Source organism: Balaenoptera physalus, assembly GCF_965194825.1.
Source record: "Balaenoptera physalus genome assembly, chromosome: 16".
Lineage (NCBI taxonomy): Eukaryota > Metazoa > Chordata > Mammalia > Artiodactyla > Balaenopteridae > Balaenoptera > Balaenoptera physalus.
In genome coordinates, this window is record NC_138898.1 from 29,990,149 (window position 1) to 30,016,957 (window position 26,809).

Consider the following 26,809-nt stretch of genomic DNA (forward strand, 5'->3'; position numbering starts at 1 on the left):
TCTTTAGTCTTGTTATTGTACTTGTAAGCATTGTAATTTATGCACAGAAATAAGAACGATAACTTTCACTTGCTCTTTAATTAATGTTAATTCAAGCTTAACTGATTAAATTCCTTCATACCCCTTTGTTAGTGAATTAAATTTTCTTAGATATTTAAAATACATTTATACTGTCAGTCTGTCAAACACTGCCAGTCCTTGAATCAGATTAGTTCCTCCCCCCTCCGCCCCCTGGCCATGTTGCATGGCATGTGGAAATCTTAGTTCCCCGACCAGGGATTACACCCACACCGCCTGCATTGGAAGCATGGAGTCTTAGCCGCTGGACTGCCGGGGAAGTCCCCAGATTGGATTTTGTATTTCTTTCATATTTTCTTTGTCAGGCTTTATAGTTATTTTAATTTGGGGAGTTGGAAGTGACTAGAGTTCATATCCCATACCTGCCATGCTTTGTGAACATGGGCAAAGTATTAATACTTAACCCTTCTGAGACTGTTTCCTCACCTAATAAATGGGTTCAACAGTAGTACTCTTTTACTGCATGTTTGTTTTAAGGATTAGATAGTTCACCCCAAGTGCTTAGCAGAGTTCTTAGCATGTAGTAAACTTTCAGCAAATGTTAGGAAATATTATAATGACCTTGATTTTTGTCTTTCCTCTGTAGTAGTTGGTCAGGATACAGTGTAGCTGCATAACTGATCACAGAGTAACTTTTATCTTCCTCGGGTTTCAGTGGGGGGAAATGTGGCAAGGATGGGAGAGGGAAGAGAGAGGGAGAAGAATCGAGTAAATGGGATAAACTGTACAACATTTGCTTCCTGAACCATCTTCCCCGGAGTTCTGTGACACACTTTCTTGGTTTTTCTCTACCTTTCTGGCCACTCCTCAGTTCCCTTAGGCCTCTCTTCTGTGACCACTCTTTGACTTACCAAAGAGTACATCCTTAGCCCTCTTGTGTTTCATCCTACGCATTGTTCCTGGAAGCACATGCCTATGCCCAGGGTTTCGGCTGCCAGCTCCTTGCTAATTAGGAGAAAATTCGTCCTCGCACTGGATGATAGCCAGCAACCTACTGGTCGTCTTCACTGGACTGTTTCCCAGGCACCTGTAACAGGCTCAGAACTGACCTCATCTTCCCTTTAAATGTGTTACTTTTGTATTCTCTGTCTTGATGAATGACAAAACCCTGTAACCCAAACCAGAAATTTGGATGACACTGTTCTTCTGGTTGGTGATGCATTCCCATCTGTTTTACCTTTAATATTTCTCAAATTTGCCTGCTTTCCCCCACCTCTTCTGTCCCTTAGTTCTGGTTTCTTCTCATTTAGATGACTGCTGCAGATTCCCTAGTTGTCTACCCATTATTATTTCTTTATTCCAGGTCATGTATCACACTGCTGCCAAGAGTGATCTTTTTGACTTCCCTATCTAATAATCATAGCACTCCCCAGTTTAAAATCCTCTGGATAAAATCCAAACTCCTTATCAGAGCAAGTTTTTGCGACCAACCCCTCTTAACCTTTTAGCCTTACCTTTCCCCCATATCCTTGACTGTGCTGTGCTCTTTCAGACCCTCTGTCTTTTGGACTGCCCATCTCCCTCTTTTTTACCTTGCATTATAATTTCTTAGGTAGGGATCAGCTGCTCCAATGAGCATTACCTTACTGACTGTCTCAATTCTGATCTAGGTATAGATCCTTGTGCTATTTCTATCAAGTCACTTAATCATATTGTGTGATAATCCAGACACTTAGATAATAATCCATACATCGACACGTGCAGATTAATGGTTTTAGAAGGATCTTGGTGGTCCAGGATGTATAGTAATATGTAATTTTGCTGAGGCATGGATTCATATTACTTGCACTTTGAGTTTGGTGGCAGCAGGTGAGTTCCCTTAGTTCTTCAGTGAGCCTATAACCTCACTCAGCATCTAAAGCTGTCTTTTTATTATTTCCTTCTTTTTCCTGTTCATTTTCTAGTTTTGTAAGTTTTCTGATTCCCAAGCTGGAAAATACATTTAAACAAGAAACTGTAAGCCCATGTAATGGCTTGAAAACTCATAAGGTTTTTAAGACGTCTTTTTCTTCTCCTCTCTTCTTTCCATCTCCCTTATCTTTGGCATTAAGTTTGTCAGGGGATACAAACTCAAATATGTCTTTGGAAGCTGGGCAGCTTATATGAATGAGAGAAGTAGATCTCTTGGGTCATATGTCATACTGGAGTTTCCATGGCCTATCTAAAGGAGTTCATATTCAATATTTTTATAACACAGTGTGCTACCAGTTTGCAGCCTTCACTGTAATTGCCAAAGACTGTACCTATACGATTTAGTTTATCTTTCTCTTTGAAACTGAATTCATTAAATAAACAAAAACTTAAGTAACCGTAGTACTACGTAGTCTTCTAGACCCTGCTGAAGTATCACCCACTTACGGGAGTCTCCTGAACTCTCCTAGGAATTGTTTTTTCCTCCTTTTAGAGTTGGTATAACAAATATAGTATTGATCACAATGTTTTTTGGTTTTTTAAAAAAATATTTATTTATGTATTTGGCTGCACCAGGTCTTAGTGCAGCACTTGGGCTCCTTAGTTTTGGCACGCGGGCTCCTTAGTTGTGGCATGTGAACTCTTAGTTGCAGCATGCGTGTGGGATCTAGTTCCCTAACCAGGGATCGAACCCGGGCGCCCTGCATTGGGAGCGCAGAGTGTTATCCACTGAGCCACCAGGGAAGTTCCAATCACAATGTATTTTAATTACTCATTTTCATGCCTTAATTTCCTGTTAGTTTATTGAGGACAGTTATGTATTGAGGAGCATGTCTATTAATTCTATTAGGTGTTCAATACATTGGTGTTGAACATTGAGCCAAGTGCTAGGCATATAGTAAACAGACATGTTTGTTGATGCACAGGTATCGATACCAAAATCTGGGGGCTCTGTAATATAACATTTCTTTTTCTTTTGATGATTCGAAGGGCTGTGTAGCTACCCTAAATTTCAGCTTTGTTTCTTGGAAATTACCAAGAATGTTAAGGATGATCGATTATTGGGTTGGCCAGAAAGTTCATTCGGTTTTTTTTTTTTTTTTTTTTAAATTTATTTTTGACTGTGTTGGGTCTTCATTTCTGTGCGAGGGCTTTCTCCAGTTGCGGCGAGCGGGGGCCACTCTTCATCGCGGTGCGCGGGCCTCTCACCGTTGCGGCCTCTCCCGTTGCGGAGCACAGGTTCCAGACACGCAGGCTCAGTAGTTGTGGCTCACGGGCTTAGTCGCTCCGTGGCATGTGGGATCTTCCCAGACCAGGGCTCGAACCCATGTCCCCTGCATTGGCAGGCAGGTTCTTAACCACTGCGCCACCAGGGAAGCCCCATTCGGTTTTTAAGTAAAAATAGAAGACACATTTTTCATTTTCACCACGAACTTTATTGAACAAAGTATTCACTGTTTTGTTCCACTACCTTCTGCCATTTTTCAAGCAACGTCATAATTCCATCTTCCCAAAACATTTTATCTTTTTGAGCAAAGAACTGTTCCAGGTGCCTTTTACAGTCTTCCAGGGAATTGAAATTTTTTCCATTCAGAGAATTTTATAAAGACCAAAATAAATGGAAATCTGAAGGTGCAATGTCTGGTGAATAAAGCGGTTGAATCAGAACTTCCCAGCCAAGCTGTAACAGTTTTTCCCTGGTCATCAAAGAAACATGCGGTCTTGCATTATCTTGATAGAAGATTATGCATTTTCTGTTGACTAATTCCCGACAGTTTTCATCAAGTGCTGCTTTCAGTTGGTCTAATTGGGAACAGTACTTGTTGGAATTAATCGTTTGGTTTTCCGGAAGGAGCTCATAAGAGAGGACTCCCTTCCAATCTCACCATATACACAACATCACCTTCTTTGGATGAAGACTGGCCTTTGGTGTGGTTGGTGGTGGTTCATTTCGCTTGCCCCACGATGTCTTCCGTTCCACTTTATTGTACAATATCTACGTTTCATCACCCGTCACAATTTGTTTTAAGAACGGAACATTTTCATTACATTTAAGTAGAGAATCACCTGTGGAAATATGGTCAAGAAGGTTTTTTTCCTTAACTTGTGTGGAACCCAAACATCAAAGTGATTCACATAACCAAGCTGGTCCAAATGGTTTTCAACACTTGATTTGGATATTTTGAGTATGTCGGCCATCTCCCACATGGTATAACATTGATTGTTCTCAATTAATGTCTCGATTTGATCGCTGTCAACTTCAACTGGTCTACCTGACCGTGGAGCATCGTCCAGGGAGAAATCTCTAGCACGAAACTTCACAAACCACTTTTGACATGTTTGATCAGTCACAGCACCTTCTCCATACACTGAACAAACCTTTTTTTGTGTTTCAGTTGCATTTTTCCCTTTCTTGAAATAAGAAAGCGTAATATGCTGAAAATGTTGCTTTTTTCTTCCATCTTCAATACTAAAATGGCTACAGAATAATCACCAATTTTGATAAGTTTTTTAAAAAAATGCACGCTGATATGACAGCTGTCACAATACAATCTGACAAAATTGTTTCGATTGAAGTTAAAGACAACTAAGCCCTATCAGAGCCATCTGAGGGAAAAAAATCGAATGAAGTTTTTGGCCAACCCAATATGTTGCTGTGTTTGGTGCAGACAGATCTGTGTACCGATGGTGACTAAACAGACTTGATTGCAAATAGTCTGTTGTTCATCCCCTGAGAAAAGATCTGTTACAAGGGGAACTTCTTGCTTCTAATTTCATACGGTTAAGACAAATTAATCACCTGATGACTGTGGAAAATATAAAGAAATTTGAGTACACCTTGGATAAAGAAAGGGTTTGGAGTAAGCAGACCTGAGTTCTATTTCTGGTAGTACTAATTAGCCTTGTGACTTTAGGCAAGTCTTTCCCGATCACAGTTTCTTCCTCTGTAAAGTGATAAGGGACTTGATGGTTTAACATCCTTCTATCCCTAAAATTATTTAATTCTAATACACTGTAATTTCGGGACTTCCCTGGTGGTCCAGTGGGTAAGACTCTGTGTTCCCAATGCAGGCGGCCTGGGTTCGACCCCTGGTCAGGGAACTAGATCCCACATGCATGCTGCAACTAAGAGTTTGCATGCCACAATGAAGATCCTGCATGCCGCAACTAAGACCCAGCGCAGCCAAAATAAATAAAAACAAAACAAAACAAAAACAACTAAACAAACAAACACTGTAATTTCTAAAATATTAGGACCAGTGAAGGAAATACTCATGGCCTAGCTCATTCTAAGGAGAATTTGAAGTAATTTACTGATACACATATAATACCATCGTGTGTGTGTTTCTAGAGAGAGTGCATTTAGGAGTTCTCCAGAAAAACACCAAAGAAGCTGGTCAGTAATAATGATCACTGGGGAGTGGGGAACTGGATGCCTGGTGGGAAGGATACCTTCTATTCAGCGTATTTTCTTTTGTAATCTTTGATTTTTATAGTGTGTGCTTGATTATCTACCCAATAAGGACAAATAAATTTTAATATATAACATACACATAAAGAAGTCAGTAAAGGGAAAGTAAGGGTCTTATGGTAAGAGAGAGGCACGGGGATGGTAGTGCAGTCCATTAGATCCTATGCAGTTATTTAAAGAAGACTGTATATTGAGCTCTCAAGTTATATTAGCTGAAGGTTCCAAGAGATTCACTCGACTTACAAGATATAAACCATCATCAGTAGTGAGAAACAGCCTTTCCTGGCACTGTGGTTTGAGGCATTTTCCTCTTAAATGGGATATTGTGGGATATGGTGAATGTTTTCAATAGAACCTCTACAGTCATACTGTAATGCAGTATCTCAAATGGGGGTCCTTGGATATATTTTGAAGAGAAGTTTCTCTGAGTAGACTCTAATAGTTTTTAAAATTTCAGTAACCTGAACTATAAACATATGAATGACTGCCCACCTTGTAACTGAGTATTGCCACACAATTTCAGTGCCCATGTTTGTGTGTGTGTTTAGGATCATTGGTTATCTGCGTCTTTATTTGTAAGTAAGTAGTTTGTGGGACTAGTCAGTGGAAGGCCAAGTAGTGCTGGGCACGCTGGGCAACTTGTTTGCAGTTGTTTGAATGGGAAAGTGATGGGAGAATTAGTATTATATGACATATGTGTTTAGGCATGCCAAGCTTAAAAAAAAAAACAAAACTGTTGTAGTAGGTGATGCAATAGCCGTGTTGTGAGTGGTGATTTAATTTCAGCATTAAATCTATTGTTATCTATTAATATTGTTAATTTGAATCTTATTGGTTTTATATTTTTATGTAAGTTTATTTTGGTTTTATAGCTGTATAATAGCACAGTGTTATGTTTATATTTATTCATTAATAAAAATATTTTAATTAGCATTGAAGGTGTGTTAAAAATTTTGTTTCCTTTAAAAGGTAATTTGTATCTCTCAAATTCGAGAAATCCTGCAGTAGTGATTACAGCTTTGCTTATTCTAAGCAGAGTCCACAGATGCCCAAATAAGAGGCAGTTTTCTACTGATCATTTCTCATAATTGAATTTTGTTGAATTAGGAAAAAACTTTGAAATCATGAGTACAGTTGCTGATTAATGACACATCCAACTTACTTTGAAAATAAAGAAGGCTGAAGACAGCGGTGGTGCCTTGAATAGGTGGTGACTCCATCTCTGTTTACATGGAGCAACTGCAGGCAGGACTGAGATGGTTATCAAGAAAGAGTTCACCTGCTCTAACGCAGGAATGAATGGACAGACCAGGCTCCAACCTGCTCAGTTGAAGAGAGCATGACTTGAATGAGTTTAGTCTGAAAAAAATGTCAAAGTTGAGGTACCTGGTTATTTATTTTAGCTATAGAAAGATATCACTAATCTGCCTAATTTCAAAGAGCATAGTTTTCTGCTGAGTCCTCTAATAAGGACAACTCTTTTGGAAAAGGTTACTCTAGAAAACAGAATTGTACTATTTTAAAAAATTGTTGGATATTAACTTCCTGCTCAAAGTGATTTTGATTTTATTTTTTATTATTTAAAAAAATATATATTTATTTATTTGGCTGTGCCGGATCTTAGTTGCGTCATGTGGGATCTAGTTCCCTGACCAGGGATCGAATCCGGGCCCCCTGCATTGGGAACGTGGAGTCTTAGCCACTGGACCACCAGGGAAGTCCCTCATTTTGATTTTAAAGTTGTTGCTATGAAGCCATTTTTTCTGTTAGTAGCTTAGAAGAATCACTTTTCTGTTAAGGTAATTGTTCTTGACATCAAAACAATATTTATCAGCACAGAAGAGATAACTGCTTTTTCTGTCTTCTACATTTCAAATAATTATAGTAGAATTTTAAAAGAAGGGTGTAAGGTTTTATATTCTCTGCAGTGTTATCTGATCTGGCAGGAGTCTGTTGAATCCTACCCTGTTATCTTAGGGCTGTAGACACCATTTATCAGATTAAGGAAGTTCCCCTCCATTCCTTGTTGCAAAGAGTTTTTAATGAGTGGATGTTGAATTATATCCCATGCTTTTTCTGCATCTATTGGTATTCATATGCTATTTCTTTAATCTGTCAGTATAATAAATTACATTAATCAACTTTCCATGAGAAAATGCTGTTTTATTCTTTTGAGCTCATTTTATATAATTTTTATTGTAAAATATACATAACAAAATTTACCATTTTTACTATTTTTAAACGTACAGTTCAGTGTACATTCATATTGATTGTTGTGATATCATCACCACCATCCATCTCCAGGACTTTTTCACCATCCCCAATTGGAACTCTTAAACAGGACATTCCTGTTTCTACCTCCCTCTAGCCCCTGGCAACTACCTTTCATTCATTAGAAAGGTAGCTTTTAAATGAAACACAATTTGGTCATGGTGTGTACCATATTATCTTTTTATCTTATACATTGATGGCATCAGATTACTAATATTTTGGTTGGAATTTCTTCAGTAACAGTTCAGACTATTTTCTCATTTCCATTGTGGTTTTATTCTTTGATCCGTGGGTTATTTATAAGTGTGTCTTTTAATTTTCAACTGTGAGGTTTTTTAATATTGGCTTATAGATTTAATTGCATTGTAGTTAAAGAATATGGCCTATATGATTTTAGTCCTTTGGAAATTAGTATTTATTTGCTGTTTGGCCAAGTATATTCTTCACTGAGATTACACATTGTTAATGTTAAATTGTTAACATTTTACCGTAATTGCTTTATCTTTGTCACTATATCCATGTAGCTATACAGTTTTTCTGAATCATTTGAGAAGTAAATTGCAGACAGAAGGCTCTGTAACCTCTTAATCAGTATGTATATCCTCAAAACAAGGATACTCTTCTGTTTAACCACAGCACACTCATTAATATCAGGAAATAAATATTGATATAATACTGCTAATTCACAGACACCACTCAGATTTCGCTGATTTTCCAGTTATGTTCTTTACAGTAAAAACAAACAAACAAAAAACCCAAAAGATAACAAAAACCCAACTCCCCCCTCCAAAAACAAAAGCAGAAAAACCTCTTCCTTTCCCTCTTATATTTCTAATTCAGAGACCATCCAGGACCATACATTGCATTTAGTTTTCGTGTCTCTTCAGTTAAAGTTAGTTCAGAAGTGTTTTGCACTTCCTAGTAAGTAAACATTATACATTTTGTGAGATGATACTTTGAGGCTATATTAATAGTTCATTTCTCATCAACTTTTTACCTACTAGTTTTAGCATCTATTGATGATTTGTGCCTGAGTCAGTTATTACTATAGTGGTTACCAGATGGTAAAATTTTTTAAATTTCATCATTCCTTCTGTGTTCATCATTTGGCATTTCACTGTAAGAAAAAGTTTTCTCTCCCCCTTTTTTTCTTTGTATTTATTTATGTATTTATTTATTTATATATTTGCCATGCCGCGTGGCATGCAGGATGTTAGTTCCCTGACCAGGGATCGAACCCGTGCCCCCTGCAGTGGAAGTGCGGAGTCTGTTTTTTGTGTTTTTTTTTTGTAATAAACTTGTTTATTTATTTTTGACTGCGTTGGGTCTTCACTGCTGCGCACGGGCTTTCTCTAGTTGCAGCGAGCTGAGGCTACTCTTCATTGAGGTGCGGTGGCTTCTCATTGCGGAGCACGGGCTGTAGGCGCACGGGCTTCAGTAGTTGTGCCACGCAGGTTCAGTAGTTGCGGCTCGCAGGCTCTAGAGCTCAGCCTCAGTAGTTGTGGCGCACGGACTTAGTTGCTCCGCGGCATGTAGGATCTTCCCGGACCAGGGATTGAACCCGTGTCCTCTGCACTGGCAGGCAGATTCTTAACCACTGCACCACCTGGGAAGTCCCAAAGTGCAGTCTTAACCACTGGACCATCAAGTGGTCCCTTTTTTCTTTTTTAAAGTCATTTAAACATATTAGCATGAACTCCTGGATTCCTGTGTTATTCATTTATCATTTATTTTGATGCTCGAATTGTCCCAGATTTGGCCATAGGAACCCTTTCAGGCTGGCTCCTGTGCCCTTTTTTCATGTCCCCATCATTCTTTGATCACTTACTTTTCTTAACTTTTTTGCACAGTGAGATTTTCCATGCTCATCTTGTACTTTCACTGCACCAGTTGTGGAATCAACCATTTCGTCAAGGAACTCTGGTTCAGACCTTTTATTAGGGGCTATATTTAGAAAACAAGATCTGAATACCAGATATGTTCTTTTCTTCTGGGGTATCATTGCTCTTAGGCTCTATTAGAGGCCAGAGGTAGGATATTGTTTTAAAATGTATCTGGGATTTAATTTATAAGTACGACTGAGTGATGGCATGAAGAGGTCAATGCCATTGAAGGAAGTTTATTACTCATAGTTCCTCAGACGCAGGAGGCACCATGCTATGCAGGGCCACATGGGAGAAGCACTAGGGTCAATCAGGAGGCAGAAGGAATGAGGGGAAAATATGGATGATGGCCTTTATCATCGTGGTGGTGGGAAGTTGTTAGGTGGAAATTTTCCCTATTGGGCAGGAAGTGAAACACAGATGCTGGGGTTTGTGGTTGGAGGGTTTGTAATAATTTATACATATACATACACATGTATACACAAAACATACACAAACATCAATATATGCCTATAAATATTGAAGGCCATGATTTCACACTGATATGTTTAGTTCTGTTTCAGTACCACAGGATTTTTTCTAGTGTTTCCCCTTTCTGAATTTGTACCTCCTTTCTCTGACATTTAGAATCTAGCTTTCCATCTTTTTTACTCCAGCCCCATTGTGGGCTATCTCATTGACCCCAGCCCCACTGAAAGTGCTGGCTGAGCACCCCCATCTAGTTCCATGAGTCACTTTTATATACAGAAAATTCTCACTTTGCATAGTTCCAATATGCATAAATTTCTAACATGGCTTAACTGAGTGACACTGGTCCCCAAATAACAGTTAATACAACTAAATATAACTTGTAATCAGGAATAGCTTCTCCAAAAAATTTAAAATTTACTCTGACCCTGTAATAGCTGATTAGTACCTCCCCTAGACAGTATTCAATTGAAGGTAGCCTTTTTTTATTTTTTAAAGGAAAATTACAGTCTCTGTATTGCTCTCAGCTTAACTTTACACAGCTCTGCATTTCCCTCTGTCAGTTCCTCTTGGAATGGTGGGTGGGTAGCGGAAGAGAGGATATGTACAAAAATGTATTTTTAGTTCTTTTGAACAGAGGGGTTGCTCCAGCCATTGCTATTGATGACAGGAAGTATATTTATAGCTCCAGGGAAGCAGGGTTCTGGTTTAAGAAAACCTGGGAGGCTGTACTTAATATATTTCATTAAAGCTCATTTGCACTTCATAGGAAGTGAAGTTGAAATGAATGGACCTGTAACTTATCTTATGAAGTACAGTTATTTTCATAAGTATATTCAATCTGCTCCTGAATTTGGAAAAACCTTCCATTTTGAAATTTCACAATTGGTAGCACCTAAAACAAAGGACACCTCTAGAGTATATGGGATGTGTGTGGACAGTTCAGATGGTGGCATGCAGTTGTACAGTTGAGGGGTTACCAAATACTGGTCCCAATTAGATGTTATTTATGAAGTTCTACTGGTAGAGCTTCTGTTGTGATTTTCTTTTAAAGTCTGAAATGAAAATAATTGTTTATGGGTCATAAGATAGTCTCTGTAAAACCAATTTGGGGTTTTCCACTAGGCACCATATAACTTTCTCACAAGTTTGATTGGGACAGGACTTTTGCTATTGATTATCATGTGCAATGAACACATTAAACACAAGTTAAATTATTCTGAAGCCTTTTCTCTTTTTCCCCACTCCTTTTCTTAATTGAGAGAAGCAAAGAGTTGGTTTCCAAGGATACGTCTTCTCTCTTACACGGGTCTCAGATTGATATAGTCATGGAAACCAGGCAGTAAACTCATTCTTGGCAGCTGCCACCACTGGTCTGATCCTTTCTTTTAAAGGCATGAGATTCTTTAATAATTCATTTTGGGAAGGTTGGGGCCAGATGATTCCAGGTCATCCCAGAGGGGTTGTTGGGAATGCTGTTAAATAGATGTGATTCGGTTAAGTATTAAGAGCTTGCTAAACAAAACTGCAGTGATTTAACTAAAGATTTTATGCCTAATTTAAACAGGAATTTAAAATACAGAATTATTAATGTTTAGTCCTTTTTAAGAATATTTTAAAACATTCCTCAGTATAATTTGAAGATTTTATTTTTTGTTTTTAACTTTATGATTTAAAATGTTAAGAATTGTAGATAACGCTGACCTTTATTTAGCACAATGAAGGTTTTCAACTGGCCCACTAAAGGCTATCCACTGATGAAATAAAAATATGAAATAATGTGCTCTTTAAAATATTTTTTGTGGATTCTGAAGCCTTGGTTCAAATTCCATCTTAGATATGTAACCTTGGGCAAGTTACTTAACCTCTCTGTGCCTCAGTTTCCTCTCTGCAAAATGGGGCATAATAACATCCACTTCATAGGGTTGTGGTGAGGAGTAAATGAGCTAAATTATGTAACACACCTAACTTACCAGGAGCATTCAGCAAATGTTGGTCATTCCATTTATACATAAGGAATAGAATTATTGGTGAGGTTGTAAAGGCTGAAAAATAACTAAATTCAGAGAAGGTTTGTACTGAGTTCATTTATGAAAGACTTTTAAAGGAAGGAAGGTATCTTTTTTAAAAAAAATTTATTTTATTTTTGGCTGCATTGGGTCTTCGTTGCCGCGCAAGGGCTTTCTCTAGTTGCGGCGAGCGGGGGCTACTCTTTGTTGCAGTGCGCGAGCTTCTCACTGCGGTGACTTATCGTTGCGGAGCACGGGCTCTAGGTGTGCGGGCTTCAGTAGTTGTGGCGTGTGGGCTCTAGCGTGCGGGCTAAGTAGCTGTGGTGCATGGACTTGGTTGCTCCGCGGCATGTGGGATCTTCCTGGACCAGGGCTCAAACCTGTGGCCCCTGCATTGGCAGGCGGATTCTTAACCACTGTGCCACCGGGGAAGTCCCAAGATATCTTTTTTGACGTGTACTATTTTTTAGATTAACAAGGGTGGTGGAGGATTTAGAATCTCCTCCCTATCCCAAATGAATAAACCATCTGTTTTCTTCTCCCTTTTAAAGATTTAGTATTGGGTTTACACAACTTAGCAAGATATTTGTCAGTTTGTGAAACAGTAATTGTTTGATCGATTGCTACATACTAGGTAGGTACTTAGATTTCAAAGGTGAATGAGGTGCATCCTGTTTTGGAGGGGTATGAATAGAGAAGGGTGAAGAAGTGAGAATGACCTATTGTTACAAAACTTAATTCTTTATAAATTGTGTTAAATGCTACACTAGCAGAATTTTAAATTAAAAAAAAATGATACGGTGATAGGAGAGAGCACAAATTAACTTAATAAGAAATATGCAAAACTAATATGAAAAAACTAAAGCTTCACTGAAGGATTTTTTAAAAGATACAAATAAATTCAATATTTATGCTCTGTTCCTCAATGTGAGAGACCTAAATATTATAAAGATATTATATAGATGTCAGTGCTCCCCAAGTTATTCTACAGATTTAATGCAAATTGTTTGTAAACCCAGTGAGGTGAGCCTTTTCGAGATCTTGACAAATGACATATACAGTTCATTTGGAAGAGTAAATGCGGTAGATGAAAAATTTTGAAAAACTTTGAAGAAGAACAATAATTGGAGGGCAGTAGAAGTGGGGAGGGTATGTGACACTTGACCCTCCAGATGGTACCGTATACCAGGAAGTTAAAGGTGTCTAAGACAGTTTGGCATTTGTGTTAGAATAGACAAAACAAGTATTTAGAGCAGAATAGTAAGTTCAGAAACAGACCTGGATATGTGGGGAATTTAGAATGTGATAAAAATAACACATAAAAATCAGGGAGAGGACTTCCCTGGTAGCACAGTGGTTGAGAATCCACCTGCCAATGCAGGGGACACGGTTCGAGCCCTGGTCTGGGAGGATCCCACATGTGGTGGAGCAAGTAAGCCCGTGCGCCACAACTACTGAGCCTGCGCTCTAGAGCCTGCGAGCCACAACTACTGAGCCCTCGCGCCACAACTACTGAAGCCCGCGTGCCTAGAGCCTGTGCTCCGCAACAAGAGAAGCCACTGCAATGAGAGGCCCGTGCGCTGCAATGAAGAGTAGACCCCCGCTCACTGCAACTAGAGAAAGCCTGCGTGCAGCAACGAGGACCCAACGCAGCCAAAAATAAATAAATAAATAAATTTATGTTAAAAAAAAAAATCAGGGAGAAAAGGATGGAGTATTCAATAAATGGTCCTGCCACAGTAGGCTGTTTTGGGGGAAAATACATAAAGATTACTAATTTAGACTATGCTCAAATAATCACGAGATTACAGAGTATGCTTAACCAGATTACTGAATTAACCACACTTTTTTTTTTTTGGCCGTGCCATGCGGCATGCAGGATCTTAATTCCCCAACCCCAGGGATTGAACCTGTGCTGCCTGTAGTGGAAGTGTAGAGTCCTAACCACTGGACCGCCAGGGAATTCCAAACCACACTTTGCATTCTTTAGAATGTGCTGAATGATTCTTAAAATGATCTGAACACTGATGGCTAACAGACTACTCTCTAGTATACCTTGCCTTCTGCAATCACTAGTTGAATTTATACTTTCAGTGGTCAGTATGTTCTAAACCTGCTTTTATGCCAATTATACTTATTGTAATTTTGTAACCTAATTAAATATTAATTAAACCAAGGAAATATGTAAAAATAGTTGTTTTTAAGAAAGAAAGTTAAGTTGAAGATCCTGAAAGGATTGGATAAATATAAGTCCCTCCCTTCCAGGTTACTTTCTTACTAGTTTTGGGCATGAACACTTTAAAAGATTAAGGGAAAGAAACCATAAAAATCTTATTAAAGGTTCTGTGCCCATTTGTCTCACAGTTGTCTAAGTTTTTGTTCCACGCTAAAGAAATTGAAATTTGAAATCATCAGTATGTATTATGGATATGATGATCTATGCAAGAAACATTAATTAGCATATCTGTACTTAAAGAAGATGCCTTGGTATTCTACCAAAATATTGGCAGATACATGTATTTTTAAAGTAAAAATCAAATATTTAAGTTACATACATATATATATTTTTTGATTATCTGATTTACTGTATTTTTTCATGTAACCAACCAGGCCCGGGTCCTATTTGTGTTGGGTAAAAGTTTTTACCATTCCCTGGAGGAAGTAAGAGGTGATGCTTTTATGTGCTTAGGCTAAAGAAAACCCTTTCTCCAAAGCAAGGTAATTAGACAATTTCTGTAAAGGGCCAAAGAGTATATATTTTAGACTTCGCAGTCCAAAAATCAAAATTGAGGCTCTTTTGTAGGTACTTTATAACAAGAAAGAAAACACATTTCCACAAATTTATTATTGATGAAATTCAAATATGATAATAGTAATAATAATTATTTTTATTACTGAGTACAACTTTTTGTAATACAGGTACACTAATGAGAAAAATGGACTTCTTTTTTAGGTGATACATTTTGCTTAATTGGGGTTCAGAGTTACTGTTTCCTGTCATCAAAATTGATTGCAAATGTTCATCTGTTAATGCTGATCTGTAATGAGATTTTACATATTTCATCTTTGGAAATATCTTCACACAGATGTACAGCCAAATATTGGTGTCAGCCCACAGCATATGATTTTAATTGAACATATTAATCAATTGGGAAACATTTATAGAATTACATTAGATTTTTCTCTTAGTATTTGCCTTTTAGCATATCATTACATTGTAGATTAATTACTTCCAGTTGAAGGTTAGGTGTAAGTGCCATAATTGCACTGTTAAATAGATTTTGAAAGATGGAAATTTTCTTTGCACTTGCATTGAAGTCCTAAAAATGCTTCCAGAATTATAGTTTGAGCTAAAAATATATATCCACTGCAAATTTGAGAATTGAGATCTGACTTTTTGTTTTAAATTTGACAGCAGCTTGACATTACTAGCTTTTGTGTAAATGAATTAACTGCAGTTTAAGTTTCACATGTAAGTCCAGCTCTGCCCTATAGGTTGAATTTATTAAATAGTATAAAATCTGCAGCAAAAGCTAAGTTTCATTTGTGATCATAGTAATAATAGTGACTGAAAACGGTCTTATTGTTCTGAAACTTCAGTCTCAGCCCTGAGCTTTAAAAAATATATATCACAGTAAAACTTTACAGCTGCTAAGCCATCAAACTGCTGCGTGGGCAAGCAAGACAGGTTATTCTGCTTCTGCTGCTGACAGTGGTTTAGCCCATGACAGTGAATGAAGTTCACCATTGACACTATTGGTTCAGTACCATGATAAATTCAAATATTTTCCACAGTACCTGCTGATGAAAAATAATAAACAACCACCTTATATCTTCGCAAGCTTTGTAAGTTCCAACTAACCCTTTTTCTACTCCATATATATTTTTATAAACATCATCAATTATAACTCATCTTAGCAGATTCTACTTCAAGTTGTTCTAAATTAGTATTTTCTCAGCTTCTGGCCACACAGACTATTCATAGAAGCTAATTCTTCAAATACTTTAAACTTGGCATTGACTCCTTGAGTAAACAACAGCAACTGAGCAGTATTAGTAACATCTAACTCATCAAGGGACAGGGGAATCAACTTGAAATCATTTGCCTTTTTTAAAAAATAGATTATTAATTTTATTCCCATTGTCCTCAACTTTTGGAGCAGCTGGTTTTGCTGAAAGGCTAATAATAGTCTTAAGTTTATTTTCTCTGAATACAGTTCTTGAGCTCCTGCAGTCAAGCATTATTTTATTTAATTTTAATTTTTATTTTTGGCCACCCCACATGGCTTGCGGGATCTTAGTTCCCTGACCAGGGATCGAACCCAGGCCCCCAGGAGTGGAAGTACAGAGTCCTAACCAGTGAACCGCCAGGGAACTCCCAGCATGATTTTATCAACTCAGAATTGGCAAATTACTTTCCTTGCTTGGCTAACAAATGAGCTTCTTGGAAACTTACTTTGGTTGCAGCCTCATTTTTTTTTCTTCTCTCCCTCCCTTTCTTCCTTCCAGAAATTCTGCTGTGATGAGATATTCCACTTCAAATTTTCTACTTTTTCTGACCATTGCTTTCCTGTGAATTGGGAATATTGAGATGACTACTTAGTCTGGTAATGTTGATGTATATTGAATTTTTCTAGCACAGCTGTAGTGTCATTGCATAATAAACACAATGCTTTCCCATCTGACTTGATAACAAAATAATCCACACTCTCCACTGTGCCTTAAAAGCATGACAAAGTCCACTTTTCTCTTTTCTTGTTTTGACTTGATGGCTACGCACTGGTAAAAAAAAAACCCAAAAAACTATCACAGTATGCCAGTATGCATGTGTGGCACTCAAAAGCTGTTGACTTGCAACTTCATCACTGCGATGTGTGGTACACTGAGCAGCAGTGCAAAGCTCTGTGAGTACAACATATACAGGGAGCCACTCGATTCTGCCGTTGTAATGTTGAAGCCAGCCATACATAGCCAATACATCAATGAATGAGTACCACTGTGTTTGATATTATTTGTGGACACTGGAGTTTGAATTTCATATAATTTTCGTATCATGAAATATTATTCTTTTTATTTTTTCCAACCATTAAAAAATGTAAAATTGTTTCTTAGCTTGCAGGTCTTACTAAAATCAGATGATTTGCTCACCTCTATTTAGGGTAAAGCATTACACAAGGCCCAAATCAAGAAGGAAAAGATTGCATAAAATTTGACTGCTTAAAAAGATAATATATCTCATTGTAGTTTTGATTTGCATTTCTCTAATGATTAATGATGTTGAGCATTCTTTCATGTGTCTGTAGGCCATCTGTATATCTTCTTTGGAGAAATGTCTATTTAGGTCTTCGGCCCATTTTTGGATTGGGTTGTTCGTTTTTTTGTTATTGAGCTGCATGAGCTGCTTGTAAATCTTGGAGATTAATCCTTTGTCAGTTGCTTCATTTGCAAATATTTTCTCCCATTCTGATGGTTGTCTTTTGGTCTTGTTTATGGTTTCCTTTGCTGTGCAAAAGCTTTTAAGTTTCATTAGGTCCCATTTGTTTATTTGTGTTCTTATTTCCATTTCTCTGGGAGCTGGGTCAAAAAGCATCTTGCTGTGATGTATGTCATAGAGTGTCCTGAGAAAACCATAGGTCAAAAAGAGTCATGTACCAAAATGTTCATTGCAGCTCTATTTACAATAGCCAGGACATGGAAGCAATCTAAATGTCCATCGACAGATGAATGGATAAAGAAGATGTGGCACATATACACAATGGAATATTACTCAGCCATAAAAAGAAATGAAATGGAGGTATTTGTAATGAGGTGGATGGAGTTAGAGTCTGTCATACAGAGTGAAGTAAGTCAGAAAGAGAAAAACAAATACAGTATGCTAACACATATATACGGAATCTAAGGGAAAAAAAAAAAAAAAAAGGCCATGAAGAACCTAGTGGCAAGACGGGAATAAAGACACAGACCTACTAGAGAATGGACTTGAGGATATGGGGAGGGGGTGGGGTGAGATGTGACAGGGTAAGAGAGTGTCATGGACATATATACACTACCAAATGTAAAATAGATAACTAGTGGGAAGCAGCCGCATAGCACAGGGAGATCAGCTCGGTGCTTTGTGACCACCTAGAGGGATGGGATGGGGAGGGTGGGAGGGAGGGAGATGCAAGAGGGAAGAGAAATGGGAACATATTGTATATGTATAACTGATTCACTTTGTTATAAAGCAGAAGCTAACACACCATTGTAAGGCAATTATACTTCAATAAAGATGTTAAAAAAAAAAAAAGATAATATAAACAAAACTAAAATATAAACTGCAAATTGGGGAAAAAATATTTGCAACCATATGTCAGGAAAAGGTTAATATCATCCTAATATGAGAGAGTACCTACAGATAAGAAACAGACCAATATCCTGTTAGAAAAATGGGCAAAGACAATTCATCAAATAAATACAAATGTCAGTAACTGTATGAACTATTGATCCAATACTGAACCTGGAAAGGCAAATGAAAACATGGGAGGCTTTCACTTTTCACTTCATAAACTTGCGTATTGCTTGAGACTTTTACAGCAAGCAAATACTACATTTATCAGTGTTTAGAAACCAAAAAAAGTTTTCTTGTAATTTTTGAATTGCTGCTTATTTTTCTGGTACCTAAGTTTTCTGTATTGCTGAACAGAGGTAGAAGAGGGTGAGTCCTGTCCCTTTCCTGCCTCTGCTGTACTATACATGTTGCTTCGGTTCAGAAGCCGGAGCATGTGGAGTTGAGCCCCCAGAAAATTCCCCCACCCCAGTCTTTTGTATCATCTTGGGTGTTTTACTGGGAAAGCATGATGAGCACTGCTTGCATTTGATACCTTGTTGACCTTGAAGTCTAGAGTTTGATTTTTCAGATGAAACTAGAACTTTGCTGGTTCCATTAAGCATTTTATAAATAACTTTGATGTTGAGTTTTGAATTGCTTTTTAATTCCAGTTTTGTTGTTTCAAATAGTTATTAATAGAAGCAAGAGGGTGGAGAGAATTTTCTAAACCAACTCGTGTTTAAAATAGTTCTAATTTTGATAGGATTCTGTATTTTCCTAGATTTGTTAAATATTTCTAAAGATGTTTGGCATAGGTATTAACACTTTGTGGGCCTGTTGTATACAAACCAGTTTTTTGCTTTTTTTTCTTTTTCTAGTTCTGAATTAAGTCAGTCATGAGCAATAACCGAACCTGGTAGGTGTGTGACTGCTACTGCATTTGCTCAAGGCATTAGGTTAGCAAGGTGAATCACAAGGGATGAGAATTCTACTTTGCATTTCTTTTCAAATCAGGAGTTGTAGAATTTGATGTGTATGAAGCATGTTGTGTTATTCTTTTCCTATTTTCTATGTAGATGATTTCATTATAGGAGACTTTGACTTTTAGATCTTGGTTTAAAACACTGATTGACTAAGTGATAATTAAGTATATTTCATGTGGAAAAGGAATAATATGCTTGTCCTGAAATAAGCTGATCTGATCAGGAGGAACCTTATCCTAAGCATGGCAGGAAATAAACTTGTAACACCAATTACATACAGTGTAGCAGCTATGATTGGGGGAAGATGAGTATGAGAGAGAGTAAGTAAAAGTAAAGTATAAATTATAAGAAGTTTGAGAGAAAGTGACTTTGTGATCTAACTTTGTGAGAGACAGAAGTGGGAATATTGGATAGGCATGTACATGTCCCTAGATTTTTAGGAAGACATACTTCAAAAAGGTAAAGAAGACATGGGTATGAATCAATAGGAGTGGTATACCAAAAAGAACGTCAGTTTAGAAAAAAACAAAAACTGCTCTCAAACTAAAGATAGGTGGTTGCTTCTAATAGCCATTCAGACTTGAATAAGAAATTAGAAGATAGGAGTACTGAAAAATATACAGGGTATATTAGTCTATCAGCAAATATAGAAAAAGTAAAGTAACTTAACTTATCTTAAAATCTAATTAGTATTAAACTAATTTTTTATGAAAAAGCTTTTAAATCTTTTATGGCTTTTACTGCTGTTCTCTCGAACTGCACTGCCCAGTATGATAGTCATCAGCCACGTGTGCTGGTGTATTGGGTAGCGCTGTGTAGAACATTTCCAACATCACAGAAATTTCTATTGGGGAGTGCTTCAAAAATGAGATACATTATTAGAAAAGCTAGTAAAAAGTAAGTTGGGGTATAAGGATACTTTTCTGTCCAGAAATTTTGCTAAGGAAGAATTAGATTTTTATAATACTGAGACATTGGTGTGTCCTTTATTGTTGTACTTGCATTTTGTCCTTTATTTTGAAATAATTTTAAATTTACAGATAAGTTGCAATAGTAGTACAAAGAGCCTTTTCCTTTCCTTAACCATTTGTAAGATGCTCCCTTGATGCCCCATCAGTCCTGAATACTTTAGTGTGTATTTCCTACAAACAGGGATATTCTCCTATATAACCTCAATATACCCATATAATCAGGACCTTAATATTGATACAGTAGTACCAGCTAATCCTTAGATTTCACTGATAACAGAGATCCATAGATATCATTTGTCCTGATAAAAATACTGTATAGCAGGAGAATCCAGTTCAGAATCACATATCGCATTTAGTTGTCATGTCTGTCTTTGACTTGATCATCTTGATACTTTTGAAGAGTATAGGCTAGTTATTTTGAGGAATATTCCTCAATTTGGGCCTGATGTTTCTTCATGGTTTGATTCAGAATATGCATTTTGTCAGGAATACCACATAAAGGGTGGTGTATTTTTATTCTAATCTTATTCACAATTTCCATTGTGTCCTGTTTCTCGTAATGTTAGCCTTGATGACTTGATACTAAGGTGGTGTCTACCAGTTTTCTCTACTGTAAATTTATTCACTTTTCCCTTTGTAGTTAATAAGTGTTTTGTGAGGAAGAGGTACTTTGAGACCATGTAAATTATCTCATTTCTTGTCAAACTTTCACCCACTGGTTTTAGCATCTATTGATAATTTTTGGCAGGATTATTACTATGATGGTTGCCAAATGACAGTTTTCTAATTTTATTATTCCTTCCACATTCATCAGTGGACATTCCATTGTAACAAAAAGCTTTCTTTTCTTCCATTCATTTATTAAATTGATATGGACTTATGGATTCCTATTTTATTCAGCGAGTTATTATCTATTAATATAATTTGTTACCCTGAGCCTGAATTTGTCCAACATTTGGCCAGTGGAAACCCTTCAAGTTGGCTCCTATATCCTTTTGACATGTCCTATCATTCTTTAATCACTTCCCTTTTTACCTTCTAGCACAACAAGATGTTCCAATCTCTTGTATTATACTTTTCCTCCCTCAGCCCTAGAATCAGTCATTTCAACAAGCCCTGGTTCCTTTTATTGAAGAGCATATTTAAAAAGCAGGTCTATGGGACTTCCCTGGTGGTGCAGTGGTTAAGAATCTGCCTGCCAGTGCAGGGGACACGGGTTCGATCCCTGGTCTGGGAAGATCCCACATGCTGCGGAGCAGCTAAGCCCATGTGCCACAATTACTGATCCTGAGCTCTAGAGCCCACGAGCCACAACTACTGAAGCCCGCCCGCCTAGAGCCTGTGCTCCGCAACAAGGAAAGCCGCTGCAATGAGAAGCCCGTGCACCACAACGGAGAGTAACCCCCACTGACCGCAACTAGAGAAAGCCCGCGTGCAGCAATGAAGACCCAACGCAGCCAAAAATAAATTAATTAATTAATTTTAAAAAAAAAGAAAAAGAAAAAAACAGGTCTGGGCTTCCCTGGTGGCGCAGTGGTTGAGAATCCGCCTGCCAGTGCAGGGGACACAGGTTCGAGCCCTGGTCCGGGAAGATGCCACATGCCATGGAGCAACTAAGCCCGTGACGAAGAGTAGCCCCCACTCACTGCAACTAGGCAAAGCCCGCCCACAGCAACGAAGACCCAACGTAGCCAAAAGTAAATAAATAAATAATTAAGAAAAAAAAAAAAAGCAGGTCTGGGAATTCCCTGGTGGTCCAGTGGTTAGGACTCTGAGCTTCCATTGCAGGGAGCATGAGTTTGATCCCTGGTCAGGGAACTAAGATCCCAAAAGCTGCACAGCACAGCCAAAAAAAAAAGCAGGTCTGGATGCTAGGTATGATTGTTCTACTGAGACATTGCTGCTTGTAAGCCTCTCTGGACAGAGCTAGGGAATATACATATACATACACAAAATATACTCTTACATATGCATCCATATCTATATTTTCTCTCTGTATATATACGTATATATAAAATGCTGTGAGTTCACATTGGAACCTCCAATTCTAGGCTAACACCTCAGAGTTCATTTTATTTTCTCCCTTTTTTGTACTTGAAACACCCTTCTCTGACAGAGAATCTTGCTCCTATTATTCTTAATATATTTATTTAATTGCTCAGACCCCTTTTTAAGATAAGTTTATATATTTATTTTATATATATATTTTTATTTTTGGCTGCGTTGGGTCTTCGTTGCTGCGCACAGGCTTTCTCTGTTTCCGGTGAGCGGGGGCTACTCTGATGCAGTGCGCAGGCTTCTCATTGCAGTGGCTTCTCTTGTTTTGGAGCATGGGCTCTAGGCGCACGGGCTTCAGTAGTTGCGGCTCACGGGCTTCAGTAGTTGCGGTGCACGGGCTTCAGTAGTTGCGGCACGTGGGCTTAGTAGTTGTGGCTCGCGGGCTCTAGAGCGCAGGCTCAATAGTTGCTGAGTAGGCTCACATGGGCTTAGTTGCTCTGCGGCATGTGGAATCTTCCCGGACCAGGGCTGGAACCCATATCCCCTGCATTGGCAGGCAGATTCTGTGCCACTAGGGAAGTCCCTGCTCAGATCCTCCCTTTAATGTACCTAGTCTTTCCTTCTGAGACCAGGTGGATGCCAGCCTTGCTCAGCACCACCTAATGAGTTTTAGACTTAATTATTCAAGAAGGAAGGAAGTGCAGTGGATCAAAATTATTTGTAGATTTATCTACTTGCTAAAATTTATTTGTGACCCCAGAATCAGTACTTGTGCTTTCACGGTTGTTTGGGGACATGTGCAGAGGGGTGAAAAATTTGAATCATCCAACACGTATATTCCCAGTTAAAGTCAAACAAGGTGATGCTCTGCCTTCTGGTTTCAGCTTTCATACTGTCAACAAGTGTCCTTTTTTACAGTCTATTTAGTGCTATGTTTTTTTACATTTTTGTGCTTTTATTGGAATTGACCTCCAAGTGTGCTGTCTAGTATTCCTAAGTTTCGAGAAGGCTGTGATGGGCCTTATGGGGAAAATACATGTTTTAGGTAAACCTCATTCAGTCATATCTTACAGTGCTGTTGGCTGTAAATTCAGTGTTAATGAATCAACATCCAGAAAAAGGAAAGGGAAATTTGCTGATCTATACATGAAAGTACTAAGGTAACATGTATAGTGCATGTGAATCTATGGAAAAGAGGGGAAACTGGGTAAATATGTGGATTTGTGAGGTGATAAACATGAAAAAGGTATAGTGGACAGCACTGTTATAAGGCTGAAGGCCAAAGAAGTTTACAGTTACATTATCCAGGACAAAGAAAATATTAAACCCTTCTTGGCTAGTGCTGGCTGGTTTACGTTTCTGAAGGTGATACTGTGTGAAAAATGGTAAACTTGCAGGCAGTGCAAGTTCTACAGATCAGGAACCTTCGGAAAATAATTTCTAAATACCTGCTAAGTGTCATTCAGGGAAAGGGTTATGTGGAAAGGTAGGTTTTCAATTCTGAGATTGGTTTGTTTTATAAAGACATTGACGAATGAACTTATATTAACACAAATGGCATTTTGGTTGACAAAATGTTGTGACCATGATAACATAATCCTGTATTTCTCCTTAGGAACAGTAGTTCAGTATTTGCTAATTCAGTGTTTATGGCAACTTAACAGAACATAACTACCATGAATAGCAAGCATTGGCTGTAGTTTTACTTTGTTTTTTTTTAAGAAAACAGTTGATTTTTTAAAAAATTAATTATTTTTTTGTCCGCATTGGGTCTTCGTTACTGTGCGCGGGCTTTCTGTAGTTGTGGCGAGTGGGGGCTGCTCTTCATTGCAGTGCGCGGGCTTCTCATTGCAGTGGCTTCTCTTGTTGTGGAGCACGGGCTCTAGGTGCGCCGGCTTCAGTAGTTGTGGCATGCAGGCTCAGCAGTTGTAGCTTGCGGGCTCTAGAGCATAGGCTAAGTAGTTGTGGCGCATGGGCTTAGTTGCTCCGCGGCATGTGGGATCTTCCCGGACCAGGGCTCGAACCTGTGTCCCCTGCATTGGCAGGCACATTCTTAACCACTGCGCCACCAGGGAAGTCCCAAAACAGTTTTTTTTATTCTCCATTTTTTATTCTCCATAGCATCATTTATTATCTTTAGTCTTAGTATCACTTGTGAAAAACCTTGTTAAAAAATCAGTCTTAGCTTTTCTCCCAGTTTGTGATTGGTCCCATCCTTCCTCTCTACACATGCATTTGAGAATCTCAAAGTAAAGATTTCACTGTTCATGGCATACATGTGAAGAGGTATCACAGGCAGAAAAAGAGATTATCTCAAATTCAGTTAGTATAAAAACCTCACTTGTGCAGACTGTACCACCTTAATTGGTTTTGCTTGCATAGCTAAATTCTTAGTCATACTTTAAATTACATGGACTTTGCTAAAATTGAGGCAAAATCCACATAACATAAAATTAACCATTTTAAAGTGTACAATTCATTGGCATTCAGTATATTCACAATGCTGTGCAACCAAGACCTCTGTCTCGTTCCAAAACATTTTTATCAGCCCAGAAGGAAACCTTGTATTCATTAGGTACTCAATCCCCATTCCTCCCTATCCCCGGCAACCAACCACTAATCTGCTTTCTGTCTTTATGGATTTACGTATTCCATTTCATATAAATGAAATTATACAGTATGTGACCTGTTTTCTGGCTTCTTTCATTTAGTGTAACATTTTTGAGGTCCATCCATGTTGGAGCATGTATCAGTACTTTATTCCTTTTTTTTGAAACAATAATGTCTATCACTTATTTAGAATTTATATGGAATTTACAGAGGTTTAATAGCTTGCTTCAGATTACCAATGGTTAAATGGCAGAGCAAGAAATGGCAGAGCAAGAATTCAACCCTATTCTTCTGAATCTGCATAAATTACTTTACCATAAATAATGCCATTATTATATTGGGAGGAAAAAAAATCTTATTCAAATTTTGGTTGGCAAATTTTAGGTATTTAATTTTGTTCTTTAGACATAAAATGCTCTAATTCAAGTGATAGTTTGCTAGCTTCACACTGTATTGAGACTACTGTTAGTTTATCCTCTAAAAACTAAACATTTCCTTTTGCTGCCCTTTAGAGGTTATAAAAAAAAAAGTTGTTTTTTTTTGCTTTATAAAAACAAATTCAGAATGAAGGTAATCATTTATATGCAACTCAACTGGATCAACTAACATATGGTCGTTGTATTCTTTCGAATATTGCACTGGAAGATTGATCACCAGCTGTCACCTACATGATCTGTTTTGATGAAATCAAGATGGTCATATATAAGAGTTTGGTTGCTTTCAGCATTTAGAAAACTAAAGTATTCTAGTAACCAGTAAATCAGGTAGATTTTTTCATACATCACACAGGTAAATATGCATTCCAGTAAGTTATCCCATTTTATTCTAAGGGCAAATACATCTTATTTCTTTATCCTGTGTCATGAAGTTTGTGCTCTATCATCTGTGTATTGGGTTGACCAAAAAGTTTATTTGGGTTTCCCGTAAAATGGTATGGAAAAATCCGAATGAACTTTTTGGCCAACCCAATATATATCTATTTACTTTTTTATATTTATCTATCATCTATCTAGATTACTTAGAATATTTAGAATATCAGTCAGAGAAAATAACATAAAATTCAACTAACTCATTTAGTAATAAAGGCACTTTTTTGGCTAACTAGCTGAAAAGTTTAGAGCTAGAGGATAAATACTTTGATGGTATCTTTAAGGCTGCATATCCATTTGTTTATGATGCTTTCAGCTCTTTCTCACTATGCTGGTTTCATCCTTACCTTATTTTTCCTCACAGTACTTTATTTTTAAGGCTGAATCATATTTTGTTGTATTTGTATACCACATTTTGTTTATCCATCCATCTAGCAATGGACATTTAGGTTGTTTTCACCTTTGGGCTATTGTGAATGATGCTGCTGTGAATGTTCATGCACAAAATTTTGTTCGAATACCTGTTTTCAATTTTTTTGGATATATACCTAGTTGTGGAATTGCTGGGTCATATAGTTATCCTCTGTTTAACATTTTGAGGAACCACCAATATGTTTTCCACAGTGGCCACATCATCTTACGTTACCACCAGCAATGTACAAGGTGTCTCAATGAAGTGGATCTCATTGTGGTTTTTACTTGCATTTCCATAACAACTAATGATGAACATTTTTCCATGTGCTTGTTGGCCATTTGTATATCTTCTTTTTGGAGAAATGTCTAGGCGAGTCCTTTGCCCATTTTTTAATTGGGGGGGGGTCTTTCTGTTGCCAGGTTGTGAGAGTTCTTTGTATATTCTGGTTACAAGACCCTTATGAGATACGTGATTTACAAATATTTTCTCTCATTCTGTCTTTTCACTCTATTTTTAAAAATTTTTTTGAAGTTTCATTTATTTTTGGCTGCGTTGGATCTTTGT

General features: G+C 37.7%; 1 protein-coding gene and 1 long non-coding RNA gene across 3 annotated transcripts in view; one reads left to right on the forward strand and one right to left on the reverse strand.

The window, feature by feature from the left end:
- LOC309644681 overlaps window positions 1–26,809 on the reverse strand; it is a 236,613-nt gene that overhangs the window by 36,614 nt on the left and 173,190 nt on the right. The gene's annotated exons all lie outside the window — the stretch shown is intronic.
- Window positions 1–26,809, forward strand: part of PTPRA (protein tyrosine phosphatase receptor type A) — a 186,121-nt gene that overhangs the window by 11,920 nt on the left and 147,392 nt on the right. For both annotated transcript variants that reach the window (XM_082428497.1, XM_082428498.1), the window contains exon 2: window positions 16,602–16,699. The gene's annotated coding sequence lies outside the window, so the exon portion shown is untranslated. The remainder of the gene's footprint in view (window positions 1–16,601; window positions 16,700–26,809) is intronic.